The 23,128-nt window shown below is 41.1% G+C and overlaps 1 pseudogene; it reads left to right on the forward strand.

Annotated features, from left to right (window-relative positions):
• The window catches only part of LOC102830973, a 49,214-nt pseudogene that overhangs the window by 9,645 nt on the left and 16,441 nt on the right, over positions 1 to 23,128 (forward strand).

Below are 23,128 nucleotides of genomic sequence, written 5' to 3' on the forward strand. Positions count from 1 at the left end.
TTTTTCCCATTCTGTGGGTTCCCTTTTTACTTTTCTGGTGAAGTGTTTTGATGCACATCAGTTTTTAATTTTTAGTATGTCCCACTTATCTATTTTGTCTACTTTTGTTTGTGTGGTTTTCAAAATGTTTTGTAGTCTGTGTATTCCCTGAATTAGTGCCCTCACATTTGTCCCAATATTTTCATAGATGGCCTTCATAATTTTGGGATTCACATTTAGGTCTTTAATCCATGCTGAGTTGGTTTTTTATAAGGTGTGAGGTGAAGGTCTTGTTTCAATCTTTTGCATATCCAAATGATTGATTTTTATCAACCCAATTAATTGATTAATCTGAACATCTTATTCTCTAATCATGCCAGATAATGAACATTTATTATATTTGGCGATCAGGCTCAAATAGAAAAGACGTAGATGAAGATAGAAAATGTCCATCCTCCATTGCTCAAGTAAGCCTTTGTGACAAATAAATCTCTCCAGGGCAGACTTCAGATGAGTGATGTTCAAGCTAAAGCAAAATATGGGCATACATGAAAATATATGCTCATTTTTATATACATTTATAGTTGGATGTTACAGGAAAATCAAAGAAATGCTTTTCTCCCTTCTCCAAACACCAACTCACCTACAATTAGTTGGTAGTACAGAGTCAGTGTACAGTAAAAGGACTGAACTCGTTGACTTCAAATGTATAGAAAACTGTGCCCAAGTCTAAGTATTAGCTGGTTTGATATTCAGGGTTGCCTCCCTTGCAATAAATGGTAGTTTATACTTCCAGACATCATAGAGATGCTAAATCCAGAGCCAAGGTCTACCCAGAGGTTCTGATTTTATTTGAATATCAAGGTCATGACTACAGGAAATGAATGTGTATGGTGAACTGAAGTGTAGGAAATTGTTAAATGTTGAGGGGCAGGCTGGAGAATAGATAGTAGGGAAAGAAGTGAAGAAACCTCAACAAACAAGACAATCATCTCAGAGAACTAGGAAATCCTAATCTTTCATAAGCCTCAAATCTTTCCTGAATTCGATCTGGCTTTCATCTCTAACTCCTTGTCTTCTAACAAAGAGAATAAGCCTCCAGAGCAAGGCTGAACAGAGACCCTTGCTCTTTCTTCCCCCTGTTTAGACTGGTAGCAGAATTTTCTTTTGCACTATTAAAAATGGCGTGGGCCACCTTTTCTCCCAAAACACATGGAGCTGCTGCAGAGCCCTTTTCCAAATAATTAATCTTTCCAGTGGAATCTTTCAAAGCCCCACATTTCCTGTTATTTTATACAGCTGCAATTTGTAACTGGAGCTCCTGCCCAGTGTTCCACAGGCAAGATGCCAAATCCACTACATTTCACCTACCGAGGTACCCCACACAAGTAATCCTGAACAGCTTTAACAGTTAGGTTCTATTCTAGCTGAAAAGAAAAGCCCATGGAACAAAAGACTTTTCATATGTTTCTGTGGATGTTCACAGTAGTTCGTTCTCCAGGTTCAACATTTGGAAGTATCACCATTCTGCCACAGTAAAGGACAATTAAAAAAAACAAAAAATGGATTGGTTCCTGCCTTAAGCTAATATTTGTGACTCATAAAAATGACACCCTCTTAGTTTCCTGGTAGCCAAAAGCTGTGAGTTACTGTATGTCAGACACACCTCATTTGCTTCCTTGTCAATGGAAAGGAAGACCATAGCCAAGACTGGATGGATGAAGGATAAGAAGAAGAAGCCAGATTTGCGTGAGTAGTCACATGACTCTCCTACCTTCCTGCCCCTGCTTGTCTCTACCCTTCCAACCAAGTATTTCTCCTCCAAGCTGCCCAGGAGCTGAAATTCCCTCAGGACCTAGAGAAGTTGGGAATCTCTAATCTTCTCAAGAAGTACAGCAAAACCTCTCAACTCACCTGAAACATCTCCCTGCCCCTACTACACATATCTGTAGATGACTTGCCTCTTACTTTTCAAAAATTGAGACCAATGAACCAGATCCTCAACTTCCTGCTAAGTCACAGATACATCCAGCTTCCTCCCCTTCAGTTCCCAGGCCGCTGCTTCCAGCCCGGAACTTATACTCTGGGTCCTAGCACCGCATGCTCTCTGAGGATCTGGCACTATAAAAATTCTTCCTGTTTCCTGTAGAACCATCCCCTCCTGGACACCTGAATTCATCCCATTTACATTTAAAGTTGTTTAAGTCTCTCTTAAAACAAACAGACTACTTAACCTCCCAGTCCCTTTCCATTATTACTCTTTCTTCTCCTTTCCCTAGTTAGACTTCTTGAATGGATTATCTAAGCTTCTTTTCCTTTACATCAGCTCTCCTCACCCCTCAGCCTCATGAGTTTGGCTAAAATTACAAATCATCACCAAGTTATTGAAAAAAAACATGTTTACGTGTGCTTTATTGATGATGTAAAGGCATTTAACTGTTTGGATCATTACAAACTGTGGATAACATTGAGAAGAATGGGAACTCCAGAACACTTCATTGTATTCATGAGGAACTTGTATGTAGACCAAGAGACAGCTGTTAGAGCAGTACAAAGGGATACGGAAGGGTTTTAAATCAGCAAAGTTGTGTATCAAGACTGTAGCCTTTCACCATACTGACTCAATCTGCATACTAAACAAATAATCCTAGGTGCTGGATTACATGAAGAAGAACATGGCATCAGGATTAAAGGAAGGCTCATTAACAACCTGTGATATGCAGATGATACAACCTTGCTTTCTGGAAGCACAGAGAACGTTAAATACTTACTGATGAAAATCAAAGACCACAGCCTTCGGTATGGGTTACACCTCAACATAAAGAAAACAAAAGTCCTCACCACTGGACCAATAAATGACATCATGATAAATGAAGAAGAGATGAAGTTATCAAAGACTTCATTTTGCTTGGATCCACTCATGGAAACAACAGTCAAGAAATCAAATGATGTATTACATGAGGCAAATCTTCTGTACAAGACCTCTCTCAAGTATTCAAGAGCAAATATACCACTTTGAAGACTAAGGTTCACATGACTAAAGCCATGGTATTTTCAATCACCTCACATGCATGTGAGAGTTGGACAATGAATAAGGAAGACTATATGTAGAAGAATCGGTGCATTTGAATTATGGTGTTGGTGAAGAAGATGAAAGTACAATGGACCTCCAGAAGAGCAAATGAGTCTGTCTTGGAAGAAGTACAACTAGAATCTTCTTTAAAAGAGAGGATGGTGAGACCTTATATCCCATACTTTGTACATGTTGTCAGGAGAGATCAGTCCCTGGAGAAGGACATTATGTTTAGTAAAGTGGAAGATCAGCGCAAAAGAGGACTCGCAGCAAGATGGATTGACACAGTGAAACACCGTTGTGAGGATGGCACAGAAATGGGCAGAGTTTTGTTCTGTTAGTTAGAACCAACTCAACAGCACCTAACAACAGCTTCGGTTAAAGCAAGGTATTCAGCTTTCACATCCACTGGTTTCACAGCAATCTTCTGCTGCCATTTCCTCCTGGGACCATTTTCTTTTGGCTTCAAGAACCCAAAGCTCTTCTAGATGCCCTCCTACATCTTCAGCAGCATCTTTTTGTCTACTTTGCAGGCCTGTTCTTCTCTACAGAACACTATCAAATATTTGGGTTAAATTTTTCTTTCTCAATCTATAGCCAATCCCTAGTATATTTTCAGTTGTCTACTCTGAATTTCCAGGTGGCTCCTCATAGGCACAAGTCCAAATCACAAATCAGAATCTTTCATCCAAAACTTGGTTCTTTACCTAGGATTATTTCCATCTTGGCAAATGACATCACCATCTCCCAGGTTCCTCAGGTCAGAAACTCAGACATTTTTGATACCTTTCCCAATTTCTCAACTCCAACTAATCTTGTTGTCATTAAGTGCCATCAAGTCGATTCCGACCCACAGCAACCCCGTATAGGGTTTCCAAGGAACAGCTGGTGAGCTTGAACCACCGACCTTGCAGTTAAATGACTTTGTAGTCTGGTACATTAACCCACAGCACCACACCAGGACTCCAACTAATCCCTTAGTGATAGTAATTTTATTTCCTAAACATTTCTCAAATTCATTCATTTCTCTCCATCTCCACATCCATCATCCCAAATCAAACACTATCTTTTGTCTTCTTGAGTACTGCAGTAACCTTCCAACTAGTTTTCTACATCCACTTCAAAACTCTCAGCCTCTGTCTAGAATGTTGCCAGACCATGTCGCTCTCTCATAGACACAAGCCCTGTGTGCCTGAGCCTCAGGACCACGCCCATTCTTCTTTCTCTCAAGTGTGGATGCAATGACATCCCATGGGCATGTCCACCCAGGGGCTGGATGATGCACTCTGGAAATGCAAGCGAGTCAGTTCACTGGAGCATGAAATGGAGACTGAGGGAAGTGCAAGATGAGAGAATGCCAGGCAGCCGTTGGAGCCATGGTGGTTCAGTGGCTAAGTGGCTGCTAACTGAAAGGTTAATCACTCAAACTCACTGTTCACTCCGTGGAAAAAAGATGTGACAGTCTGTGTCCATAAAGATTGTTATTGTTAAGTTCTGACTCATAGCGGCACTATATAGGGTTTCCAAGGAGCAGCTGGTGGGGTTGAATGACCGATCTGTGGTTAGCAATCCAGTGCTGATCCTACAGTGCCACACCAGGACTCCGCATAAAGATTATAACCTTGGAAATCCCACGGGGGCTTCTACTTTATCCCAAACTTGACTCAAAGGCAGTGGGTACTTCTCCCCCTTAGAAACCATGCTCTGAGGTATGGTTTTCTGCATAAAGCATCTGGAGAAGTCAAGGAAACACACCTGGTAGCCAGTCAGGTGTGTTTCTTTGCAGGTATGGGCCACTGTGGCATAATGACTAGCGTGATACCACACTGCTGTGCCTTGCTTCACGTAGTTCCTTGCTCAGCTTCCCCTTTGACTCACCCTCACTGCCCTGGGCTTTCATCTCTCAAGAAGATTACACCACCTTTGTCTTAATCTCAGAATTCACTTCCTCAAGGTCCCAGGTAAGATAAATGCTCAAGGTGAAAATTAAAATATTTATTCAATGCTCTTCACAGGTTGGTTCCAATCCATTTCTTTAGCCTCCTCTCACCTCCTACCTCTCTCCTGTCCTTTTTCTATCTCTAGATCCAATAGAGAGTTCATTGTTACTGCCAAGTCCTCACATGCCAGAAGGCTTGTCTGGAAAACCACTCCCCTGGCTTCATCTGGCAAACTTCTCCTCCACTAGAGCTCAGTTTCTGTGGCATTTTTTTTCACTCCCTTCAGAAATCTTTCCAGTAGTCTCTACTCCTTCTTCCCCCTCATCTTCTAAGCTACTCTGTCAGGAACTCTCCATGCTCGATGTTAGATCTGGTAGCAATTTTAAGGTCAGTAGTGTAATAACTTTTAAAGGGTCTGTCCCCTCCTCACTCAAGATTGTAAACCCCATGACAAGCAAAGATTGTCTGCTGTCACTCTTTGTTGCATTTTTAGCATCCACCTCAGATCCTAACGCTCACTAAACATGTTGTTAGTCAGCTGGACTGAGGGTGGCGCCATGCACAATAGAAGGAAATGCTGTCCCATCTTGCACCATGCCCATGATCACTTGCAAATCAGACAATGGTGAATGATTTTCAGAAGGTCTTTCTTCCTAGCCCATCTAAGTCTGAAAATTCCACAGAAAAATTCACCGTCACAACAATACACAAGCTTCCACTGAGGGACCTTGGTGGCTATGCATGAGATACATTGGCCAGCAATCGATTTTGGGTCTCTGGATTGTGAACCACAAGGTCAATAGTTCAAGCCCACCAGCAAGAATAAAACGAGGCTTTCTGATCCTACAAAGATTTACAGCCTTGAAAACCACATACAGAGTAGCTATAACTGGGAGCTGACTTGATGACACTTAACAGCAACAGTATTTACAGCAAGAATTTTACCACCGAACCACCACTGTTTCTGTCAATTAAACATGAACTGAATAAAAGTACTCACAGGAGCCACACTATTGTTAGAAGGAGATGCTTAAGTCAAAGAGATCCATTCAAGATCAAGCAACTAGCTAGCGAGTGATAGAGCTCAATTGTACCTTCTACCTTCTTTTAAAATTAAGAGTTATCCTGCTCAATTCTGAAAAAGACAAATACCAGATTAATGAAATAGAATTGAGAACCCAGAAGTAGACTGAAATATCTACAGCAGCATGTGAAAAGTGCTTAGCCTCATTCACAATAAAAAGAAATGCAAACAAAAATGAGAGATGTCAGTTTTTCACTTTTGGATTGGCAAGATTTCACAAAATTTGTTAATTTTTTCTTTCCATGAGAGCACTCAACAGTGAAGTGCTCAGGACATGAAAGTCTGTAGATTGTCTTCCTTTGTGGAGGGCAGTTTGGCAATAGCTATTTGATAGCAACAGCTACCCAATCTCAAGTACATATGTTCTCTGCAACTCAACCTAACAACTCAACTGTTAGGTATTTACCCTCCAGATGAACTTGCACAGATGGGAAATGATAAATGTACTTTTATTCATTGCAGTTTTTTTTTTTTTTTTTTGTAATAGAAAAAACTTAATGTGCCTCATTTAGGGATGGATTATGTAAATTACGGTGCTTTCATGCAATGGAATATTATGGAGATGTTAAAAAATAAAATAAGTTTTGAACTAATGCTGAGAATTGCACACCATTTGTGAGTGTAACTAATGTCATTGAATTGTGTGGTTAAAATGGTAAACTGTATGCTACGTTTATTTTACCACAATTAAAAAAGAAAAAAAAGAACAAGACAGTTCTATTCCTATATATTCTAATACAGAACCCGCTCTAAAATATATTAAGTTAAAAAAAAGCAAAGTGCACGATAATTATACAGCATGTCAATATTTGGGTTAAAAACTGACAAAAACTACAAATAAAACCAATCAGATTGCAAACTAAACTCAATGAGGGCAATTCCCTTTTCTCACGTTGCATAGCAGGTACATAGTAAATATTTGTTGATGAATTTCAATATGAAGACATGTCCTAAGTAATAAGGGAAACAGGGACAAAGGAAAAATACACAAGTAATCACTGTTTATCTTCTTAGCCAGCTGAGTAAAATTTCTTCAAAGGAGAAAGTAAAATCTGATTGTCAATATAGGTTTTAGATCATTAGTGAATTTTGTTGTTGTTGATGCTCCATGAATTAATTAGCCCTTCCCATGAGAATTAAGAGTTGTGTATCCTTGATTCTATCAACTCCTTACCACCTCCATTAGAAAAGATGTTCTAGAAGAACAAACAAGATGACGGAGAGGATGGAAGTGCAGTGAGGAACTCCGTCAGCAACAACACAGAATACCAGCCCAAGCAGGCTCAGATGATGGTCCCAGAACTCTGAACCACATATAAAGGAATATTTAGAAAGTTGGAAGGCTTACAGCTAGGGGAATTTGTAGCAGAAGCAAGAAATCCATTGCTTTCTAATCCAAGATGCTCAGCTGCTCCTGGAGCCGCTATCTTGGGAAAGACCAAGCAAAGGGATGGAGGCAGAGATGGGGTCATCAAGAGGGGGAGTGACTGAGGACTCTAGATTTATGGGAAGAGAAGGACTAAGAGCTGGTGGCCAGGAGGCAGACTTGCAGAATGTGCCCTTTGGAGGCATAAATTATTATATTTGCCTGAGTGTTTGTTTGTTTAAAAGCTAAAGTAGATAGAAATACTGGTAACTGATGGTACCTGGAGGGGATTATAATCTTTGTAATGAAACAAGGTGTATGATTTGTTGAATGTAACACTGATGATTTGCTCTGTAAATTTTCACTCAATCCACAATAAAAACCTTTGAAAAAAAAGATGTTCTAAAGTGCAGCCTGCCAAAAGTTTGTTCAGATCAGGACTGAGTGATTTGCATGTCCCCAATACTGGATTAACCTGATTTATCACTCTTATACCACATCAGGAAAATCCAATCAAAAGATGCTTATGAATTGGCTGAGAGCTTTGCTTTTGGTAAAGCAACAGGTAACATTTCATTAAAGCCAAGGTTTCATGTTGCTGCCTGCATGTTCTTTTGGAAGAAGTGTGGCTATATAGTTCAGACCTGGGAAATCTTGCTGTTGCCAAAGTAAATATCTGCATGTTTTCCTGTCAAAATACTTAGTGTGTGTGCCCACTGCGCCTTGGTGGGGACAACACTGCTACAGAAGGACTTTTTACAGCTAGTTTTATTTTCATTTATTTGTTTGTATATTTAATTTTTTTCCCTTGAAATCTACTTGATTTCCTCTTCATTTGGAGGTTCTGTAACTACACTAGTCCCTCTCTTTACTTTGTGGGCTTTTTGTAGTTGTTGTAAACTGATACTTCTGGTTTCCTATTTTCAGTCTTGTACATTTGTTTTGAAGTCCTGGTGTGGCACTTAAAATAAACACTGGACCACAAGGTTGGTTTGAACCACAAGGTTGGTAGTTCAAACCCACCAGTCGCTCCTCGGAAACTCTATATGGAGTCACAATGAGTCAGAACAAATTCAATTGGATTTAACAACAACAGCAGTATCTAGGTTGAGTGATGCACGATGTGATCATGTGTGTTAATCTCAGGCAGTTGCCTACTGTTGTTAGTTCTTTAAGCAAAGAACCACCTTTAGTAGTTTTTGTAAAGTTGGCCTGGTTTTTACAAATTCCTTTAACTTACGTTTAACTGGAAATTTGAGGAGCAATGTTGCTGGGTAAATGATTCTTGGTTGGCAATCTTTTTCTATCAGAGTTTTAAGTATGTCATTCCTTTGTCTTCTTGCCTGTATGGTTTTTGCTGAGAAATCAGAGTCTTAGTCTTATTAGTTCTGCTTTGCAGACAGCTTTTCACTTTTCTCAAGTTGCTCTCAGGATTCTTTCCCTATTTTTGGTTTTGGAAAGTTTGATTATAATATGTCTTGGTGATTTTCTTTTGGAGTCTATCCTGATTGGGGCTCTTTTAGCTTCTGGAGTATTTATCTCGTCTTTTATGAGTTTGGCATGTTTTTTTCCAATAATTCTTCAACACTTTTCTCTGTGGAAGTTTTTGTCTCTTCCTGTCTGGAATTCTAATGAAACATAAGTCATTCCTTTTCGTGGTGTCCCACATAAATCTTAGGCTTTCTTCAGCTTTTTCCTTCTTTTTTCCTGATTATTCTTCTAGTAGACTACTATGGAGAGATTTGTCTTCAAGCTCTCAGTCTTCCATTGATTCAAATCTATCCCACTGCCTTTTCAATGCATTATCCATTTCTGAAATCTTAGCGTTAGTATTCTGGATTCTATTCACATTTTTTCTAAATTTTTCATTTATTTTGTCAATTTGTTCTTGTAGTGTTTTCCTGAATTCCTTTGAAGTTTTTTGTGTGTTCTTCTTGCCTTCCTCTGTAGATTTCTTGATCTTTCTCTCAATCCATGGGAGTCTCCTAAATATCATTCTTTTACATTCATCATTATCAGGCCAATACTATTTCTGGTATTATATTTTCTGACTCTGTATTTTGGTCACTTGTTTAAGCCTGTCTTGTTTCTTCATGTAAGCGGAAATTGTCTGCTGTTTCTGAGACATTGTAGTTTTTGTATTTATATTTAATTGGTCACTGTATTTTGGTGTGATTTTAAGCTTTCACCACCTGTCTCTTGATAGCAGGACTCAGAGCAACAGCACAACAGAAGGAAACACTGCCTTTTCCTGTATCAGTCCTCACAGTTGCTTGAGTTCATTGTTGCTGCTACAATCTCATTGGGGATCTTCATCTTTTTCAATGACCCTCCACTTTACTATGCATGATGTCCTTCTCCAGGGACCAATATATTTTCCAGGACTCTATTATAAAAGGCTAATAATTCAGCCTGAAAATACAAGATTGAATATTTATAGACTTTTACCTGCAAGGTGTCCCTTAACTAGTGAAGAAAGTAATTATTTGATTGTACATTTTTTTCTCATTTGATAGTCCGTATAGAAACTAAGTAGAATTCTTTTAGCATACCAGGAACAAATGTCCTGAGGAACACTTTTGAAAAACCTTCATTTAGACAAAATAATCAGTGGGTCCATCACTCATCTATCAGTTTGTCTGACTTGCATGTTACTGTGATGCTGGTATTTCAAATACCAGCAGGGTCCCCATTAGAAACTGATTTCAGAGGATCTTCCAGACTAAGATAGACTAGGAAGAAGGATCAGAAGGTTGTCTGAATAGTGACAGAAGATGAGTCCCTTAGGTTGGAAGACACTCAAAATATGATTGGGGAAGAGCTGACTCCCTAGAGTCCACCTTCATGACGTGGATGGAGCAAAGCTTTGGGACATTTCATTTGCTGACGTGGTAGGACTCAAAATGAGAAAAAAAAAAACAACAGCCATTAATAAACAGAATGTGAAATGTACACAGTATGAATCTAGAAAAACTGGAAATTGTGAAAAATAAAACGGGACACTTGATTTTGATGTCCTAGGCATTAACGACCTGAAATTGACACATTCCAGCCTTTCTAAATCAGACAATTATATAGTCTACTATGCTGGGAACAACAAATTGAAAAGGAATGGTGTCACATTGATTGTCAAAAAGATTTCAAGATCTATCCTGAAGTACAATACTAACAGAAATAAAATAATATTCATATGCCTACAAGGAAGATCAGTTAATACACCTATTATTAAAATTTATATACCAACTGTTAATGCCAAAGATGAAAATTAAAGATATTTACCAACTTCTGAAATTTGAAATTGATTGAATGTGTAATAAAGATGCATTAATCACTGGAGATTGGAATGCAAGAGTTGGAAGCAAAGATGAAGGATCAATAGCTGCAAAATATGGTCTTAATGATAGAAATGATGCTGGAGATTACATCAGAGAATTTTGCAGTATCAACAACTTATTCATTGCAAATATCTGTTGTCAGCAACATAAATGGCCACTATACAGGTGGATCTCACTAGAAGGAATACAAAGGAATCAAATCAACTACATCTGTGAGAAGAGACAATGGAGAAGCTCAAGATCAACAGCCAAAATAAATCCACAAGCCAACTGTGGAACAGACCATCAGTTGCTCCTATTAAAGTTCAAGTTAAAGCTAAAGAAAACTTAAACAAGTCCATGAAAGAGCTTGAGTATATTCCATTTGAAGTTAGGTACTATCTTAAGAATAGATTTGACTAACAACCGAAGACCAGATGCGTTGTGCAAGGACATCTAAAATCAAGAAAGCAAAAGGTCATTAAAGAGACAGGAAAGAAAGAAAAGATCAAAATGAATGTCAGAAGAGACTCTGAACCATGCTTTGTACGTGGAGTAGATAAAGTGAATGAAATGATGAAGGTAAAGAGCTGAACAAGAGATTTCAAGGGTGACTCTAGAAGAAAAAGTACTATAATGAAATGTACAAAGACCTTAAGTTAGAAAATCGAAAGGGAAGTCCATGCTTGGCATTTCTCAAGCTGAAAGACCTGAAGAAAAAATTCAAACCTCAATTTTCAGCATTGTAGAATTTATGGGCAAAATACTGAACTATGCAGGAAGCATCAAAAGAAGATGGAAGGAAAACACAGAGACGCTGTATCAAAAAGAATCAGTTGATGTTCATCCATTTCAGGATATAACATATGGTCAAGAACTAAGGATATTGAAGAAAGAAATTTAAGCTGTACTGAAGATATTGGTAATAATAAAAATAAGGTTCTAAGAATTGTTGTAATATCAATTAAGATGTTTCAACAAAGTTATGCATTACTGGAGGTGCTCACTCATCTATGGCAAGAAACTTGGAAGACAGCTACTTGGCCAACCAATTGGAATAGATCTATATTTGTGTCTATTCCAAAGTAAGGTGACCCAACAGAATGTAGAAGTCACCAAACAATATCATTAATATGACATGCAAATAAAATTTTTGCTGAATATAATTCAAAAATGACTGCAGCAATACATTGAGAAGGAGCTGCCAGAAATTCAAGCCAGATTCAGAAGAGGATGTGTAATGAGGGATATCATTTCTGATGTCAGATGGATCTTGGTTTAAAGCATATATACCATTAGGAAGTTTACCTGTGTTTTATAAACCATGCAAAGGCATCTGTGTGGATCAAAACAAATTATAGATAACACTGAAAATAATGGGAATTTCAGAGCACTTAAATTGTGCTCAGAGGGAACCTGTACATAGACCAAAAGGCAATTGTTAGGGTAGAAAAAGAGGATGCTGCATGGTTTAAAATCAAGAAAAATGTGTGTCAACGTGGTATCCTTTCACCATATTTATTCAATCTGTATGCTGAGCAAATAATCCAAGAAGACAAATTGTATGAAGAACATTGCATCAGGATTGGAGGAAGACTCATTAACAACCTGTAATATGCAGATGATACAACCTCGCTTTCTGAAAGCAAAGAGGACTTGAAGCACTTGCTAATGAAGATCAAAGATTAAGACTTTTAGTATGGATTACACCTCAATCTAAAGAAAGCAAAAATCCTCACAACTGGATAAATAGGCAGCATCATGACAAATGAAAAAGATATTTAAGTCATCAAGAATTTCACTTCACTCAAATCCACAATCAACACCCATGGAAGGACAGTCCAGAAATCAGGCAGCATAATGCATTGGGCAAATACGCTGCAAAAGACCTCTTTAAAGTGTTAAAGAGCAAAGATGTCACTTTAAGGTGCACTGGACCAAGCCATGACATTTTCAATTGCCTCCTATGCATGTGACAACTAGACATAAATAAGAAAGACTGGAGAAGACTTAATGCCTTTGAATTTTTATGGTGCTGGTGAAGAATATTGGATATACTATGGCCTGCCAAAAAAGTGCACAGAAATATAGCCAGAATGTGCCTTAAAAGCAAGAATAGTGAAACCTGGTCCTACAAACTTTGGACATGCCATTAGAAGGGATTGACCACTGGGAAAGAACATCATGCTTAGTAAAGAGGAAGACCTTCAGTGAGATGAATTGACACAGTGGCAACTGGATTCAAAAATAACAATGATTGTGAGAATGACACAGGACTGGGCAGTGGCAGTGTTGCATTATACTGAACATAGGGTCACTATGAATCAGAACCAACTCGACAACAACAACAACAGCAATCAGTGGACACAAATCAATGGTAGCGACATCTTGAGTCTACCTATGAGATGCATGTATGTTAAGTTTTTCTTTTTCAAAAAAGGGACCCTATTCTAGAAAGAAGTACTTGTGCTCCAGTTTGTGACTTCTAGAACATTGATGATGTTTGTACACACACACAATCCTGCAAGTCTCAAATTAATAAAGAACCCTGACTGTACAGTTAAAACTAACCCACAACCGTCTGAGGCAAGTGACTAGGTTTTTCAAAATCTGTTTTAAGAGACCGGTTGGTCTCAAAGAGATGCTTGCGTTATGGATCTGCAGAGTGATAAACTAATAAACCATACAGCGCAAGAGCAATTTGTTTCCCCAAATTGATAGCAGCTAAAATAAACACTTCACATGAGGACACTAAGGAGCTCAGGTAGTGTAGTGATTATGAGTCAGGCTGCTAATCTCACTCACACTCAGCAGTTTGAAACTACCAGCAGTTCCATGGAAGAAAGATGAGGCTTTCTGTACCCATAAAGATTTACAGCCTCGGAAACCCTATGTAGGGTCGCTATGAGTCAGAATCGACTCCACGGCACACCACCACCACTACCACGAGGACACCAACGGTATCTTCTAAATTTAAGAACAGAAGACTTGATTTCATTAATTGATGCTTTAACAGTTAGCTACATATTTATACACCCCACAAACACTGTACTCAAAATTTACAGTAGCAAAGCAGCCTGAAGCAACCAAAACATTGATTAGGGCATTAAAAACTCCAAGTTATTAACCCAAATATCTTCTTGTTTTGTATAAAACTAATTACTAGGCCAGAGAATGCAGTTTCTGAGACAATTACCAGGAATGGGGGCTTTAATGACATTGTCTCATAGTTTTGCATAAATAAATTGTTGCTGCCTGATCCAAGACACTGAATGAGTTTCCTTCTACGTCTCGAAGTTAATCAAATGCATTCCCTATCACGGGCTCAGGGGATTCTTTACCTGAAGTGAGACCTGTGTACATTCCACATTGAAATTTGTGTTCCTGAAGCAGTGCACATCCTCATTGTTGCCTAATGACATTTTATCAGCTATAAAACAGGGCAAAAGAAAACAAACATAAATGTAAGCCATCGAACAAGGAATGTGTCTCTATGACCAAAGCCTGGTAGTGGTCATTTGCTAGTTTTGGACACTCAAGCAGAAAGTCTAGTCAGCTTCTGGAGTTCTGGAAAGTAGTGTGGGGAGACCTTGTACTTACAAGCTGTGTTTCCTGTGTGGAGTCAGGCAATCCTTTCTCCACTCTCTGCAAGACTTAGACAGGCATGGCTGAGTTAACTGCTGCATGACAGAAGGGACAAGGAAGAGTCAGGGCTCCTTGTCTGTCTATTTAAACTGATTTTCCACCTGGAGTAAAGAGCTCTGGTGTCACTGTAGGATAAGCACTGGACAGCTAACCACAAGGTGGGATGTTCAAACTCACCAGCTGCTCCATGGGAGAAAAGATGAGGCTTTCTGCTCCCGTAAAGATTTACAGCCTTGGACATTCAATATAGGGTTGCCATGAGTTGGGATTGACTCAATGGCAGTAGATTTGAGTTTTGTATTTTTAGGGAGTCAAAGCCAGCTGAAGCGGCAGTGTAGGCAGAGGGTGTGGTGGTGGTGTAGTGGCAAACTTGTACAATGCCAGCAAACACTGGGCATTAAAGCAGTACCACACAACAGTGGAGGTGTCCCAAGAGACAGGCAAAAGGTGGCAACTGATATTCCTGAACCAGGGAATATTCTAAAATCTAGATGTAGCATCAAATACCATGGGAAGATTGACCAGCAGGACCCAGGACCCAGGTATAGGCTATGGGGAAAATTTATAAGAGAAGCTCAATGTTTTAGTCAGGTTAAGGTGGAGGGTCAGAGAAAAAGAGGAAGACCCCCCAAGTGAGATGGATTGGCCAAGTGGCAGCATCAGTGGGCTCAAGTGTGGCCACAATTGTGAGGTTGGCCCAGGACCGGGCAGTGTTTTGTTCTGCTGTGCATAAGGTCGCTGTGAGTTGGCACTGACTTGATAGCACCTAACAACAACAACTGTGAACTACAATCCATGGAGAGTAGAACTGTACTCCACAGGGTTTTCAGTGACTTAGCTTTTTTTTTTTTTAAATGTTTACCTCTATTTTATTGACTCTGCAAAGGCATTTGATTATATAGCTCATAACAAATTATAAATAATATTGCAAACAATAGAAGTAGTTTGTTGTTGTTGTGTGTCCTTGAATTAGTTCCGAATCACAGGGAATAAATGCACAGCAGAATAAAACACTGCCCGGTCCTGCACCCCTCTCACAATTGTTGCTGTTACGTTTGAGCTCATTGCTGCTGTCACTGTGCCATCAATGACTGAGCTTTTGAAAGTAGATCACTAGGTCTTTCTTCCGAGGTGTCTCTGGGTGAACTTGAACCTCCAACCTAGTAGTTGAGCACATTAACTGTTTGCATCACCTAGGAACTCCAGTTAGGATATAAAGTACCTGTTATAACAAAGAGCCAATGTGGCTAAATAAGAAAAAATAGTATTCCTCTCTTGGGTAACATTGCAGGACAGGAAGGACACCCTCTGCATGTAGTATTCAGCTTGGTATCTAATGTTATTGCGTTGGTTGTCTTCTCCTCTTGGTTATAGCTGCCGTAGCAGCACCATGTCGGAGTTCTGTGTGTGGGAAGAGGAAAAGAGAGCAAGAAACTTGATTTTGAAGCTCAGAAGCAGAAGTTACATGCATCCCTTCTACTCACTGGTGAAGCCTAGTCACATGGCTACTCCTAGCTTTAATGAATGCTGGACAATATAATCTGTAACTATATGGTTGTATTTCTAGCTAGGACTTCAGAAAGGGGAATTGTATTCGTTTTCTGAGACTGCCGAAACAAATTACAGTGAAATCTGTGAGAGCCAGAATTCACTGAAACTGTCATGTTTTCCAGGTCTCAAAAGTTTCCCGCCTTTGAAAGGATGCAATTGTACCGCTTTTCTAACACTCTCTAATAGTAGAAAATATTTGAGCTTTTCTTCTCTGACAGGTTTCCTCTTTACACATGTTCCAGCTTTCATAGGTTTCATTGTGCCACAACTTGGTGGCATAAAATAACAGAAATTTATTCTCTCACTGTTCTGGAGGCCAAAACCCCAAAATCAGTATCACTGGGCTGAAACCAAGGTGTCAGCAGAGCCACACTCTCTCTGGAGGTTGTAGGGGAGAATTTCTTCTATGCCCTTTCCAGCTTCTGGTAACTTCCTGCATTTCTTGGTTTGTGCCCAGATCTCCAATCTCTGTCTCTGTGCTCACAATTCCTTTTTCTCTACTGTGTTTAATTTTCTTCTACCTCCCTTTTATAAGGACTTTTGTGATAAAGCCCACTCAGATAATCCAGGATGGTCTCCTCATCTCAGAATCCTTAACTTAACTCCATCTGTGAAGTCCCCTCCCTCCCAACCCACCCCACCCCATTCAAATACTTGCAAATCCCAGGGATTTGGACTTGCTATCTTTGAGGACTGTTACTCAGCCTACTGCAGGGATATTCGGTTACTAAGAGGAATCACAATTAGGCAGTGAGTTTCACCCAGTGCTGACTACTAAGGAATTTGTTTCTAGCCCTTCAGATTTTCCCTACAGCCCTGGCTGTAGAGAAAGGAGGGCCACTGAGACAGCCTAAGGAGCTCTGGTAGCATAGTGGTTACAAATCGGGCTGCGAGCTGCAAGATCAGCAGTTTGAATCTACCAGCTGTTCCATGGGAGAAAGATGAGGCTTTCTGCTCCTGTAAAGATTTACAGCCTCGGAAACCCTGTACAGGGTCACTATGAGTCAAAACTGACTCCATGACACATAAAAATAACAACAACTTACCTTGTATACAGCACTACCCACAGTGCAAAAGCTCAGTATTACCCAAGACCCATGATGCTCTTGGACCAATAAGCATGTACTAAGGTCTTGGCTACCAGTCATAGAGAAAGATATCATAATTTGTAAAGTGGAGAGTCAGAGTAAAAGATGACGACTCCCAATGAGATGGATTGGCACAGTGGCAGCTGCGATGGGCTCAGGAGTAGCAAGGTTTGTGAGGCTGGCCCAGGATCGGGCAATGTCCCGTTCTGTTGTGAATACGGTCACTCTGAGTCAATACTGATTCGATGGCACCTAACAACAACAACAATAGGTCTTAGCTACCAGTGATCATAAAGATGGTGCAAGACTGGCAATACTTCATTCTGTTACACATAAAGTTACCATGGTACCCAACAACAACAAGGTCTTGTGAAGTCCTGTTTGATAGTTGCAGTTCCTTAACACAGAAAGGATGCTTCTGACCCCATGGCCTTGACCTCCTTACCACCAAAACAACAACAACAACAGCAAAGCAGACTTGCTTGTTAGTGAAGTGAAGTAATCCCCTTCCATCCACTTTCTCAATTCCGTTCTGTGGAATCTTCTGGGCCTTTTCTTTGTGTTTATAAATGCACACATAGAGGGAAATATGGAGATTCTTTTTTATATAAATGGGATTATGCGTACATATGTTTTACATTTTCCCTTAATATGTTACATCATTGCCTCCTATAATGATAATGAACTTAGTGCTCACAATTTGCCAGGAAGAATGCTGAGCACGCTACATGTAATCATGCCATTTCACGCTTAAAAACTGCCTTCTTAGGTGGTGGTGGTGGTGATGTGCCGTGGAGTTGGTTCCGACTCATAATGACCCTGTATAGGGTTTCCAAAACTTTTAAGTCTTTATGGGAGCAGAAAGTCTCATCTTTCTCCAGCAGAACCACTGGTAGTTTCGAACTGCTGACCTTAAAATTAGCAACCTGACTTGTAACCTCTGTGCTATCAGAGATCCTTGACTTCTTAGATGTTGTTGTTGTTGTGAAGCACCGTCAAGTCGGTTCTGACCCATAGCGAACCTGTATAGCATTTCCAAGGAGCAGCTGGTTAGCTTGAACTGCCGACCTTGCAGTTCAAACAGCTTTGCAGTCTGGCGCATTAACCCACAGCGTCTTCTTTGATAGGTACTATTATTTTCCCCTTTTCAAGATGACCAACAATCACTGAGAACTTAGGTGACTAGCCCAAGGTCACACAATTGGGCAGTGGCAGAGATAAGAGCTGAACACTGATGTCTGCTATGTGGACTTCAGTGTTTGCTAACACCCTTCTTGCTAGCTTGTTTCTGCGGCAGACTTCCTTATAGGCCTTGTCACACAGCTCTTCCACAGGGGACCTTGCCAGCTGTTGCACCAGATAAGCTCAACTTTTGCATCACCACCTCTTAGACTTCCCTGGACACGACATGGTCTCCCTGGTTACTGGGCTGCCTGCTGACTCCTAGAGCCTTGGATTCATTTGCTCTAGCTTGGTCCTAACCTTTTGCCTAACCTTCTCACTGTCTCTGAATTTGAGCTCTTAAGCCCACTGAGTTTGGCCCAGAATCTGTGGTCTCCACTCAAATAAAAACTAGCCTTGCTTGGCATCTTCTGCCTAAGAGTCTAATCATTAATGGTAGGCTTTGACTCCTTGGTGTAGTTCCAAGTGGGCACGGCTCCCTTCTGCTGCTACAGAAAACACAGTCAGGGGTGAGTGTCAACCTTTTGTCTAGGTCTCTCCCTTGGCCTGGAGCGGTACCAGTGAGATTTTTGTCCCCTTCTAGGTATCACCATGGAAGCAGGCACCATAAAGGGGCTATACCACCCTGGCTGTCTGCTTAGAGCCTTTTGCCCTCTTCCAGTCCCCAGGTTAACCAGACTGCTAACTGAAAGACTGGAGGTTAGAGTTCATCCAGCATCACCTTGAAAGAACAGCCTGATGACCTACTTCCAGAAAAATCAGTGCTGAGAACCCTATAGAGCCCATTGCTATACTGACCCACATGGAGTCACCATAAATGGGACTGGACTCATGGCAACAGACTGTTTTATCCCCCAGGTGCTCAATTTCCTGAGGGACTCTGCAACACCTCCCCCTTTGCCTACCTTCCCATCTTGACAACTTCTCTTAAGCACATGCAGGTGAAAAGGCTGGCCTTACGGGACCCTGAGGCCATAGTTTTCAGTTCCCCTCAAGAGAACACGGACTCTGACGTGAGGGGGATGCAGGTGGTTGTTAGCAGGGAAGGAGGAAGGTACGTTCAGCTGGCCAAGTGAACCACTTTAAGGAATCAGGAGAGAAGACCTCAGCCGCCTCCCTGGTGCAGACTCCTGGTCTGTCAGGGCATACACAGCCTTCACTCCCCTTCTCCAACTACAACAGGCTGCACCAACCTGGAAGCAGAAAACTTACGGGTCTCAACAACTGGCCACAAAGAGCCACCACAGTCTTGCACAAAGTCCAAACAGAAGCTCCAGGTGGTTCCTCTCAGGCCCGTTGACCTTGCTCCAGCCTCTGCCATCCCCAGCGCTTCTCTTTCTTCTTATCTTGGTGGTGGTGCCCTAAGCTGCAGGCTCTCTGTGTCTTTGCTTTGTGGTGTTGTCCAACCAGGCTGGCCACCCTGCTCCTTCTGTTCACTCCTCCAAGCCCAGCACGCCTTTCAGACAGGTGCACTTACTGCAGAGCAGGGAAGGACCACACCTCAGCACTGAGGACCCTTCCCAGGTTCCTCCTATAGCACAGTACCTGGCAGACCACCTCCTCTCTCTGCCCCTGTGTGCCTTGTGTACACTTGACTTACATCCCACCTGCACACTAAGGAGCCCCAAAGCCTATGCCCGGATGGCCAGAAGACTCTTGGGACTTAGGAAATGAACTTGGGATTCTGTTCACTTCCAGCTCCAGCAGCTCCTGCCTCTGTTTCAAACACCAGGTTAAACCAGACACAAAGTTCTGAAACTTCACTGCGTTCACTGAAGCCGTTCATCTCAGCTCTGCGAGTTCAGTCAAGGTTTACGGAGGTGCGGGCACCATGGTCACATGTTGAAAACTTTTGGCATCTCAGTGATGTTCCTTCCTACCTCCCTATCCCGCCGCCCCTCTCAGGTGAAGACAAGACCCTCTTCTTGTTATAGCTAGCCATTTAGTATTCACTTTTGGTAACTGCCTCATGTTCCCGGGGCCGCTCGCCACTCTAAGGTTTATGGAAATATTTCTTCAAAAGACACACTAAACTTTCCCTAAGAATTCAGGTGAATAAAGATTTCTATACTTCAATACAATTTCCAAGTCTGGACCTAAGAAATGGAGTGATGCAGGAAGATCTTGTTCCCTCTGCCCAGTACCGTGGACCCTGCCATATCCCTTGAAATCAGGGATTCTCCAAGTGTATCATCTAGGCACTTGTGAGAAATGCAGAGTCTTGGGTCCCATTCCAGACCTGAATCAAAGAACCATTCTCCGATGCCTCCTGGTGTTCTCTCCTTGAGGAAGGAACAGGCTCACCTCCCACGCATCACAAGATCGAGGTTCCTCTTGGGTAGTTGTGATTTGTCACTGTAGATAAATGCTGTGGTTAATCCCTGGTAACCCTTGTACATGTCTGTCTCAGACCATGACTCAAACTTCTCTATAATGTGTCATGAGTAGCCAAGTGTCCATCAAAGACAAGCAGAAAAGCTTATACTATTGCCCCTCCCAGGGGTACTGTTGTGTGAAGAGGCTAAGAAAACTTACAATGGGGGAAAGATTTAGGGACAACATCATGGTTTTCTTGGCTTTCTTGAAACCACCTTGTGGAGAGAAAGAAGGGAGCAGATGGCACAATACCTTGTGTATGCAATTCCTTGCAGCTCATCCTGAATCAGACTTCTGTTAGCCACAACCTTCAAGAATGCACATAAGGTAGGAGTGGAAGCCAGGGACTAGACTACCTATGAAGGTCCTTAGAAGCTATTTCTGAGTGTTGAGCTTTATCCTAAGAGCAGAGAGGGAGCTCTGAAAGGTTCTTAGCAATGGGAGTACCATGCTTAGAGTTGAATGTGGGAAACAGCTGTGGGTTCCTTGTTTAGAATTGATTAGAATGGGACAGGGGTGAGGGGCAGGGACAGTGAAAACCCAGAAAACAGGTTAGGGGCAGAGGTGAGAGATCATGACAGCTTGAATGGGGGATTGGAAGTTGAGGAAGAAGAGGCCTGATTCTACAAATATGGTGGAGGAGGGTGAGAAGAAAATGCGTAACACTTAGTATGTGCCAGACACTGCTGTAGGTGCTCTACATTTAAAACCGACAATGACAACTTTATGAGGTCGTGTTAATGTTTTCAAATTTATGCAACAAAACATGTGCCACTGCAAGAATCTTCACATATGTCTGGGGGTAACCACGGTCAATGGGCACAATACAGTCTACAGACAGTACTCTCCATCCTACTTGGGTGAGTAGTGACTGGGATCCTAAATGATCATGAGTAGTCACAAACGTGCAACAATTGGTCTCTTTCTGTCCAGAGCAAAGAAGAGTGGTGAAAATTTAAATTGCTTGGAAACAAGTAGCCCAAATTAAAATCAGTTTCTACAACCCCCGAACCAGAAGCACTAGATAGTGCCCTGCTACCACTACCAACAGTTCCAAAAGGAATCACTTTAAAACGTTCTGGATAGAGTAGGGGAAAATGTGAAACAAAACTCAAAATCATAAAAGAGATCAGGCTTACTGGTGGAACCCTAAAATTATGACCCTTGGTCACCCTTCAAGTCTGGAACTGAGCTCACACCCAAAGCTCAATTTTCAGCCAAGCCAATAGCTATATAGGGGCACTAACAACACTAGTGAGATATGCGCACCATAGAATGGACAGCCGTTCAAGACCAAAAGGGCAGCATTTGCCTAAGGACAAAATTCAGAAGGAAACAAAAAACATAGGGAGGAAGTAGGATAAGTGCTGTTACATGGAAGGGTTGCAATTTATGAGATGAAACAAAGTATATGATTTGTTGAATGTAAAACTGATGATCTGCTCTATAAACCTTCGCTCAATTCACAATAAAAACTTTTCAAAAAGAAACTTTACACATTTACAGTTCAGTGACATTAATTACATTCACCGTGTTGCTCAGCGTTTACCCAGTCCCTAATTTTTCTATCACCCTTAGCAGAAAGAATCTAAGTGTCTCCTAGAGAATTGTACTATTATGATCTTAATTTTACAGATGGGGAAATGAAGGCACAAAGAAGCTAAATATCAGGCCTAGAGAGTGATTGATTGGATGAGGGTGTGTGAGAGACAGAGGTAGGGACAGAGGCCTGGGTTTCTGATGTAAGAACGGGAGGGCTATTGGTGTAATTCCTGGACATGAAGTTACAGAGGGAGAAGCTGCTTTGAGGGGAGGCAGACAATACATTTGTTGGGTTGGCTGAGTTTGAGAAATAAAGATATCCAACTACGTCTCCTTAACATTCTCTTTTAAAGACATTAGTATCATATAAGGAGCTCTGGTAGCGTAGTAGTTACGAGCCGGGCTGCTAACCTCAAGGTCAGCAGTTTGAAACTACCAGCCTTTCTGCAGGAGTAAGATGAGGCTTTCTGTTCCTGTAAAGATTTACTGACTCGAAAACCCTATGCAGGGTTGCTATGGGTCAGAACCAACTCCACAGCCTACCATCGTCACCACCAGTATCATCAGAAAGAGTTGTGATGAAAAAATATTCAGATGTTAGTTAGAAGCTGGTGAGTTTCAGGGATATGGAATTATTGGTTTGGAATCCTGATGTGACACTGTAGGATAAGCACTCGACCCCAAGGTCATTTTGAACCACAAGGTCGGTGTTTTAAACTCACCAGCCACTCTTCAGAAAGCCTATATATACAGGGTCACTATGAGTCGGAACCGACTGGACAGCACTTAACAACAATAACAACAGGGTTTGGACTATGGTTTGGGATTTTTATTCCTAAATCACAAATGATAAAGCTTTGTCTTTTCATTAGTAGTTCCTGTCTCAGAGCACTTCATTCTCTTGTTTTGCATGAAAAGCCACTGCTTCGAAAAATAATTCTTCACCCAAGAGACCGGAATGAATCAAGTTACTATGTGTTTAGACAGT

This window comes from Chrysochloris asiatica, unplaced genomic scaffold (genome assembly GCF_000296735.1).
Source record: "Chrysochloris asiatica unplaced genomic scaffold, ChrAsi1.0 scaffold00052, whole genome shotgun sequence".
In the NCBI taxonomy this organism is placed as follows: domain Eukaryota; kingdom Metazoa; phylum Chordata; class Mammalia; order Afrosoricida; family Chrysochloridae; genus Chrysochloris; species Chrysochloris asiatica.